Here is an 8,806-nt window from a genome sequence, read left to right on the forward strand (position 1 = left end):
ATGTCTTTATCGTGGGACTCCAATTCGGTTATTGTCTTCTTCGTTCAACGTTAAATTTTTAGGTGCAAGTGTTCTGGCCCAAATTTTCTGAAATATGATTGAAAGCTTTTAGTGGAATAAGTGACAGAGCTTGGAAAATGAAAAATTCTATTAGAGAGTGAAATTGGAAACAACAAATGACGTTTCATTTTTATAACTCTCGTAGGTATTTTCCAAATAATGAATAGGATTTAGTTTTTATATAAATTGATCCTTTTTTAGTAGGGAAAATGTGAGGCGCACGTCATCGACATATTTGGAGTTTCATTCTCGATCTTGATAAAAACAAGTAATTTAAAGGAAGAATAATAAGGAAATCAAGTTAAGACTTTGAATCGTTACATCATTTTCGACGTGGATTTCGAGATTGCCTCTCTTCTACGGAAACGAAAGTGGTCATAACTATTAGATTAGTATCGAAGGGGGGAAAATGGAAAATGAAACAAATGAGTCCATAGACAAGGAACTATTACAAATTACAGTGCACGTCCTCTGGAGGATATTTCCTGGCACGATATGTGTCTTTTCAAAACTTCGAGAAGTCAAGGCATTTTTCCATCAAAGGCAATGTGAATTTAAATTCCATAAAGGCTTTCCAGGAATCGAGGTTGTTTCAGTTTCTCACCATGCTAGAACATTCCAATTCCACATTATTGACATGAACTTAATTTTTATAATAATGATATTTGTGTCAATTTAAACAATGTGAAACAATATGTAGTGCTCGATTTGAGATGGTTATCGTGTTTCGGTGCTATAAAATTAAAAATAATGGCATGTATAAAATCATTGTTTATTAAGTAATGGCTTCTATAGAACCATTTAATTTCCGTACAACTAAATATAATTTAAGTAGGCTTTAAATTTAATGACACATTTTAATGAAGCTTTCGGAACAATATCAAAAATAAAGACAAAAGAACAATTTTGGCCCTTTACGTCTGGTAACCGTTTTGTAGCTTTAGCAATCCTATATCCTTAAGCAGACGGAGATGGTGAATCGATCAATGCAAGGCAATTATTCCATGTCTGAATGCTCTTAGCTATAATTGTCGCTGGGTTTAGGTCTTTGAATAGAGGATTTTCAAGAGTCCTCTTTACTAATGCTGAGTGGCAAACTTTTCCCAACACAACAAGTTCGCCACAACACTTGTTAGAAATACTCCCTGTATTGAAAATACTCATGAAAGCTTCTAGAACACAGGCAAACCCATTTTAGTTTCACAATTATTTTCCTTAATAATCTGGTCATTCTCCTTCGTAGCCATTATCTTGCACGTGTTAAAAATAAAACCACTAGTACGGAATAAACATTAAGGCTTGCCATGGTGTGTAATCGATGTTACTAGTTAAACTTGGTTCGTAAAATTAATTTCAATGAGATTTGCAAGGGAAAAATGGCATTTATAGGAAGTGTTATAACCACATTAGACTATAATACGTTACAATAAAAGAAAACATTCAATATTTCTATTTAATTATAACATTCAATATTTCAATTTAATTAGCATTAATTTTATTACTACAAATCTAAATATTAATTCAAAGACACACATTTATACTTCCCTTTACAATTCTTAAATGGCACTAAACGGATCACTTAAATAAGGTTCAATAAAGATGATTATGTAGTACATGTGTTTTCTCGTTGAAACTAGGATTGAACTATTACGTCCACTCCAAACAAACATCTAGAAGGTAATATGGGGAAAAAACATATGGAAAAAGCAATATGGGATATAGTACACTTGCATGACAGGCACACATATTCGTTATGCATGCCATCCTATTTTTCTAATTTTTTGAAGTTGTGTATGCACATGTTATGTTGATGGTTAAAAATTCACGTGCATCTCAAAACTTAATGAGCTATACCAGATTCCCCTAACAGTTATATGTTTGTGCCACAATGTAGAAATAATTATGCAAAGCGTAAAATATTATAACCTTGTTGTTGTTACAAAGTTTTTATGACACTTATCATATTTGTAAAATGTAAAATGGAAACTAAATGATTGACATTCAAAATTAATTCATCAACAATATTTCACGTTCTGATATTAAGTCGATGTATGTCTTTATCGTGGGACTCCAATTCGGTTATTGTCTTCTTCGTTCAACGTTAAATTTTTAGGTGCAAGTGTTCTGGCCCAAATTTTCTGAAATATGATTGAAAGCTTTTAGTGGAATAAGTGATAGAGATTGGAAAATGAAAAATTCTATTACAGAGTGAAATTGGAAACAACAAATGACGTTTCATTTTTATAACTCTCGTAGGTATTTCCCAAATAATGAATAGGATTTAGTTTTTATATAAATTGATCCTTTTTTAGTAGGGAAAATGTGGGCTGTACGTCGCCGACATATTTGGAGTTTCATTCTCGATCTTGATAAAAACAAGTAATTTAAAGGAAGAATAATAAGGAAATCAAGTTAAGACTTTGAATCGTTACATCATTTTCGACGTGGATTTCGAGATTGCCTCTCCTCTACGGAAACGAAAGTGGTCATAACTATTAGATTAGTATCGAAGGAGCGAAAATGGAAAATGAAACAAATGAGTCCATAGACAAGGAACTATTACAAATTACAGTGCACGTCCTTTGGAGGATATTTCACGGCACGATATGTGTCTTTTCAAAACTTCGAGAAGTCAAGGCATTTTTCCATCAAAGGCAATTTGAATTTAAATTGCATAAAGGCTTTCAAGGAATCGTGGTTGTTTCAATTTTACACCACGCTAGAACATTCCAATTCCACATTATTGACATGAACTTAATTTTTAGAATAATGATATTTGTGTCAATTTAAACAATGTGAAACAATATGTAGTGCTCGATTTAAGATGGTTATCGTGTTTCGGTGCTATAAAATTAAAAATAATGGCATGTATAAAATCATTGTTTATTAAGTAATGGCTTCTATAGAACCATTTAATTTCCGTACAACTAAATATAATTTAAGTAGGCTTTAAATTTAATGACACATTTTAATGAAGCTTTGAACAATATCAAAAATAAAGACAAAAGAACAATTTTGGCCCTTTACGCCCAGTAACCATTTTTAGCTTTAGCAATCCTATATCCTTAAGCGCATTTGGAGATGGTGAATCGATCAATGCAAGGCAATTATTCCATGTCCGAATGCTCTTAGCTATAATTGTCATTGGGTTTAGGTCTTTGAATAGAGGATTTTCAAGAGTCCTCTTTACTAATGCTCGAGTGGCAAACTTTTCCCAACACAACAAGTTCGCCACAACACTTGTTAGAAATACTCCCTGTATTGAAAATACTCGTGAAAGCTTCTAGAACACAGGGCAAACCCATTTTAGTTTCACAATTATTTTCCTTAATAATCTGGTCATTCTCCTTCGTAGCCATTATTGCACTGTGGTTAAAAATAAAACCACTAGTACGGAATAAACATTAAGGCTTGCCATGGTGTGCGAATCGATGTTACTAGTTAAACTTGGTTCAAAATTAATTTGAACGAGATTTGCAAGGAAAAAATGGCATTTATAGGAAGTGTTATAACCACATTAGACTATAATACGTTACAATAAAAGAAAACATTCAATATTTCTATTTAATTATAACATTCAATATTTCAGTTTAATTAGCATTAATTTTATTACTACAAATCTAAATATTAATTCAAAGACACACATTTATACTTCCCTTTACAATTCTTAAATGGCACTAAACGGATCACTTAAATAAGGTTCAATAAAGATGATTATGTAGTACATGTGTTTTTCTCGTTGAAACTAGGATTGAACTATTACGTCCACTCCAAACAAACATCTAGAAGGTAATATGGAGAAAAAACATATGGAAAAGGCAATATGGGATATAGTACACTTGCATGACAGGCACACATATTCGTTATGCATGCCATCCTATTTTTCTAATTTTTGAAGTTGTGTATGCACATGTTATGTTGATGGTTAAAATTCACGTGCATCTCAAAACTTAATGAGCTATACCGATTCCCTAACGGGATATGTTTGTGCCACAATGTAGAAATAATTATGCAAAGCGTAAAATTAAATGGAAGAAATATGAAGTTTTATTAAAAGAAAAGGGGTGAAAAGAACAAAGTTTTGTCCATCTTTGTTCATCATAGCTGAAAGTTAGAGAAGAGAAAGGAGAGGAGAAAGCTCTTGAGTATTCGGTCATTAGGAGGAGGAAAATTGAAGGTAAGTTCTTGGTACCTTGCTTCTATTTTAAGGTTCATGAGTTCTTCTTGATTCTACCTTAACTCTTGAAGTATATTTTGATTTTTAGTTGTGTTGTGAGCATTTAGTCATGAATTAAAATGAAGGAAATGATTGTTGTTTCATGTTCTTTTGATGAAAAATGGAAGATAGGTGAAGTTGAGCCAAACAAATGAGCATGCATGTGCCTTAGATGTTAAAGGGAAAAATCAGCTAACATGTTGTGCTTTAAAATGATGAAATGGAGATTATACTTAAGTAAAATCATAGATATGTGATGATTGATTGGTGATATACATGTTTAAATAACATGCATGCAAGGTATGTGTGAAAGAGTGATTTGGTAATAAATCTGCTTGGGACAGCAGCAGTAATGTGACTTTGGAAAATCACCATAAATTGTGGGAGATGAATTAGAAGCTGAATAAATTATGTAATTAAAGCTTATTGAGTCTACTTTCTAATGAAATAAACAAGAACATATTTTTAATTCTGTACAATGAGAAATTTGATTCGTAATGAAGAGTGGTCAGATTAGTCAAACAGTGAAACATGGGAAACTTTAAGAAAAATCTGGTATTGATTGGCCGTACCAAAAATTCTGAAAATTTTATGGATAGAATATATATGAGTCTATTTTCAGGGAAAATTAACGGCACTTGATTTGGAGTTTCGTAGCTCTAGTTATAAATGATTTAGTGACTGTTGCTCAGGAAGATAGCTTGCAGTGAAATTATGATTATGTGGTAAACATTGACAAAAATTTGTTAATGAGTTGCTTATTGATTTCTTATAAGCTTACTATGATCTATAGGTGTGGCTGGCTGAATATTGTAAGGGGTTAATACGTAGTTTGTATTTGAATAGTTAGATTAACGTGTTAGTAATCCAATTGTAGGCGGTTCATGTGTGGATCTCGTCAGCATATCGTCGCAAACAGGTGTGTAACTAACACCCTCTTTCTTAGTCTAGATAGACAAAAGCCGAAATGCCGAAAATTGGTATTTTGTAGGTTTGCGAGTGTGCGAATGCTCGTGAGGTAAATCGAACAATTTTTTTGGTAAGCTGCAATGTTTGGACTGCAAAGTGCATGATTTATGTGCCCTCGATATTTTTGGGCTTAATGGGCCAAAATTGGAATGATGGGCCAACGGGCCCAATTCGGTAAGAACCCTCGGTACGTAATGCTGTTAGTATGTGAAAGGTAGGAAAAACCCTAAAATAGATAAATTACTGAAATACCTTTAAAAGTGGAAAATTTACAGTTTTACCCCTAGGAGATAAATTACCGAAATACCCCTAGGGTTAAATTGACCTAAATGCATGTTTGACTATTGTTATTTACTGCATGCCGTGTTATTATCTGATGCATGGGACCGGGATATTGACGGAGGAAGTACTGAAAGTGGCTTGTCCACATACTGGAGGCTTTTCCTCAATTTATCGTTAATCGAGCAGTGAAGGCAGCAATCAGGAGTGTTAAATTTGGGTGGGTTGAGCTATTCCCACATGGAGTGTATGGTCGAGTGCAATGTGGAGTGTAGTGGTTGGTGGGTTGAGTAGTCTCCCAAATGGGCTTGCATATGTTTACTGATGTTGCATGTATTTTAAAATGGGCCTATGGGCCATACTGTTATTTGAATAAGGGGCTAAGGCCCAGTTTATTGTAATCTGAAAAGGGCTCTGGCCCAGTACCACTATTACCTGAATGGGCTTAGGCCTAATGGGCTTGAGCTGACTTGGGCTTTGAATGGGTTTTCCTTACACACTGAGTTTCCCCAAACTCACCCCTTTTATTTTCATCCACGCAGGAAATCCCCAACCATAGTGGGCTTGGAGCTGTGAGGGAATTCGGAGTGGCCACCCGTTTTGAAAGTTTGATTTTCTTCTGGTGAACTGGACATCCTTTTAATTTCGTTTGAGGTTTTGGGCTTTTAAATGTAATAAGGCCGCTTATTTATTTTTGATGGTTTTTAATATGTATTACTAAGATAGGTAATACTTATTTTAACTGTTGAAATTGGATAGCTTTAGGGTGCGTTTTCAAAAACAACAGTTGATTTCAAAATAACACGACAACAAGCAAAGCTTCCGCAATGAAAATATTTTCCAAAACTAATCACTTTTCCTAAAAATGACTTAATCGAATCGGTTTCCTAGAAATATCCATGACGTTAAGGTGTGGCAATGGCGGTATGCATGTCAGGATTGGATCCGAAGGAGCTTGGTATTAAGCAATCCGATGGACTCACCACCTCTTTTCGGTTTCCCACCGGTGCACGACTTCCATTCACTTTAACCCTTAATGAATTAATCTTTTGAACATCAAGTACGATTTTCTGGACTTAGAATGGAAATTTTTTTTTACGTTTTTGATGTGGCATGCCGAATCAGGCCATAACTTCTGGGCCGGGTTTGGGTTGCTACATTTAATGGTATCAGAGCCTAGGTTGCAACAACTCAGCTGTGGAATGGGTTTACAAAAACAAAGATTTTTGAAAGCAAAAATTTTATAAAGAATGCGAAAAACTTGATTTTCAAAATTTAGATCTTTAGAAGGTGGCATTCCGAATCTCCGGCCCAAGCGTGTAAGTATTACTCTGAACTCTTCTGAATATTTTTCTAAATTATCTGTCTGTACTGAAACCCTACTAGGATACTCTAGATAGGATTATTCTGAAACCATAGGAAAATCTGATAAGAGACTGAAACTGTAGCTAGACTTCGATTCTGCGAAAACAAATTTTGAATTACTGTCTGATTCATAAAACATCTGTAATAAACACTGGAATATTGAATTGATGCATAAAAATTCGTAATCAAGATAAATCGATATGAGTACGAGAGCTACTCGGGGAAGAGGCCGTGGTCTAGGCCGAGGTAGTACTCAACCTGGATCTTCGTCTTCTGAACAAATACCCACTGGAGTAGCACGACCACCACCGACGGATGAGAATGGGCTGTATGATAGGGCCGCCGAGGATGATGCCCTGTCACAGGCAATGCTTCGTGTTCTGGAAAGGGTTGCCGAAGCAAGTTCGGGCAACAAAATTCAGGGATCTATTTCTGAATGACTTCGGGACTAACGGAATGGAGATCTTTAAGGGCGTGTCTGGTATAGCCCCGAATGTGGCGGAATATTGGTTGGAGGCCAGAACGGATTATGGACAACTTGGACTGCTCTGAGGAGATTGTGAGTGGGGTATCTGTACTAAGTCCTTTGGGTCACTCGGTTAGGGTAGACAAACTGTATAGGGATGTACCCTTAGAAACTCAAGGTAGGATTTTCCCTGGAGATCTGATGGAGTTACTGTTCGGAGAGTTTGAACTCATTTTTGGAATGGACTGGCTTGTTAAGCATAAAGCAACCCTGGATTGTGCTGCTAAACGAATGGTGTTAAGGACCACAAAGGATGAGGAGGTTATGGTGATAAGTGAGCGAAGGGATTATTTGTCCAATGTGGTGTCGACATTAAGAGCCGAGAAGTGGATTCGGAAAGGTTGTGAGGCCTATTTGCCATTTGTAAGTCAGTCGGAAGAGGAGGGACTGACAGTGGATAAGGTTAGGACCGTAAAGGAGTTCCAAGATGTTTTTCCGGAGAAGCTTCCAGGATTGCCTCCGAACCGAGAAGTTGAGTTTAGAATAGATTTGTTGCCTGGAATGGCGCCTGTGTCTATCACACCGTATAGGATGGCACCGAAGGAATTAGTAGAGTTAAATGCTCAAATTCAAGAGTTGTTGGATAGGGGCTTTATTAGGCCAAGCGTGTCTCCATGGGGAGCACCGGTGCTATTCGTGAAAAAGAAGGATGGTACGATGCGGATGTGCATTGATTATCTCCAGTTGAACAAACTGACGATTAAGAATAAGTATCCACTACCAAGGATTGACGATCTGTTCGACCAGCTTAGAGGAGCTTCTGTATTTTCCAAGATCGACCTTCGATCTGGATATCATCAGTTAAGGGTCAAGGAGGCAGATATCCAAAAGACGACATTCGTGACTCGGTATGGTCATTACGAAGTTTACGGTTATGCCATTTGGACTAACGAACGCTCCTGCAGCGTTTATGGATCTGATGAATCGTGTGTTCCAACCATTTTTAGATCAGTTCATAGTCGTCTTTATTAATGATATCCTGGTATATTCTGAAACTGAAGCGAAACATGATAAGCATCTCCGTATAGTGCTGCGTGTGTTAAGGGAGAAGGAACTCTTTGCGAAGTTCAGCAAGTGTGAATTTTGGTTGAGGGAGGTAACCTTCTTAGGACATGTGGTCTCTGCCAAAGGGATTAAGGTGGACCCTCGAAAGATTGAAGCAACTTTGGAGTGGAAGCTACCTAGGACGGTGTCGGAAATTCGAAGTTTCCTAGGGTTGGCAGGATACTACAGAAGGTTTGTGGATGGTTTTTCTGTGATGGCAGCACCTCTGAAAAAACACATAAGGAAAGGAGTACCGTTTGTATGGACTAAGAAACAGCAGGAAGCTTTTGAGAAGTTGAAGAAAGTTCTGACTCAAGCACTTGTGTTAATTCAAATGAGTCCGGGAA

At 36.3% G+C, this 8,806-nt stretch overlaps 1 long non-coding RNA gene across 2 annotated transcripts; it reads left to right on the forward strand.

Annotated features, from left to right (window-relative positions):
- Positions 1-4,109: 4,109 nt before the first annotated feature.
- LOC128293096 (uncharacterized) lies at positions 4,110-6,358 on the forward strand. Of its 2 annotated transcripts, XR_008283152.1 has the most exons (3): positions 4,117-4,237; positions 5,154-5,195; positions 6,067-6,358. It is a non-coding gene; the product is annotated as an uncharacterized LOC128293096 (long non-coding RNA). The 2 variants fall into 2 exon arrangements; XR_008283154.1 differs by lacking the exon at positions 5,154-5,195 and having other exon boundaries at positions 4,110-4,237.
- Positions 6,359-8,806: the final 2,448 nt, after the last annotated feature.

Source organism: Gossypium arboreum, chromosome 5 (assembly GCF_025698485.1).
Source record: "Gossypium arboreum isolate Shixiya-1 chromosome 5, ASM2569848v2, whole genome shotgun sequence".
NCBI lineage: Eukaryota > Viridiplantae > Streptophyta > Magnoliopsida > Malvales > Malvaceae > Gossypium > Gossypium arboreum.